A 1087-nucleotide genomic window follows, 5' to 3' on the forward strand; every position below is an offset into this window, starting at 1 on the left:
TTGCACACAGTTTGCCCAGGTGGCCAAGTCTTAATAAGCAAAGTGGATTACTTTTGCCTGCCTGCCAGTCCCATCTTTGCCTTCCCTCAAAGAGCTATGACAGACAGTCTATGGCCTGTGGGGATTGTTCAAGCCTTCCGGTTGGTGATATCTGTCAATGTATCTTGCTCCTGTTCCCTGGCTTGACAGAATTCTGCATCAGGGTTGAGAATGGTTGGGAACTTAGCCCATTTATGCCTGTCAGCTTCGTTGACAGGCAGACATGGGAGCTGCCCTCGTCAGCATCTTCTAGCTCAGCTTCTAGGCACACAAGAATAGGAGTTTTCTTTTCTGATGAATAAAGGGGAGCCCACGACACAGAGCTGCGACACTTTCCTAACTCTTGCTACTCCATTCTAGTTAGTTGCTTGAACAGATTGTCCCTCCCACCACCTCTGGCTTAGATCAGTATGTGACCAGTATGCAAATCTAAATTAACCCTCTTGATTGAAGAATACTGAGCATTCCATTACACACTATGAATATTCATACCCATGGTTAAAACATCGCTTCCAAATTCATCCCATTATTAAACCCCTATTTTAGTCAGCTTGGGAAGCTATACAAACTGAGTGGCTTCAAAAACAAACATTTCTTTCTCATGGTTCTGGAGGCTGGGAAGGCCAAGTTCAAGGTGCTGACCAATTTGGCTCTTTCTGGTTTTACAGATGAGTGCCTTCTTGCTGTATCCTCACATGCAGAGAGAAAGACAGAGATATTGAGTCCAATCTCTTCTCCTTCTTATAGGACACTAAACCCACCCTCATAACCTGATCTAAACCTAATTACTTCCCAAAGGCCAACCACTTAATAACACCACATTGGGAATTAGGATTTCAACATGTGAATTTTTTGGGGGGCAGATATAAACATTTAGCTTGTTAACAACCCCATACATTTTTTTTTAAAGCACCCATTTCTTAAATACTGACTTTAGTGTTTAATGTGTCTAATTTATTTTGTGTAAGGATATTAATTATTGGATCATGGTGATTCAATTCAGTTCCTGTAAAATTAGCTATTTACTTGATTATTATTTGGGTTCAAT

This window comes from Propithecus coquereli, unplaced genomic scaffold (genome assembly GCF_000956105.1).
Source record: "Propithecus coquereli isolate 6110/MARCELLA unplaced genomic scaffold, Pcoq_1.0 Scaffold326, whole genome shotgun sequence".
Lineage (NCBI taxonomy): Eukaryota > Metazoa > Chordata > Mammalia > Primates > Indriidae > Propithecus > Propithecus coquereli.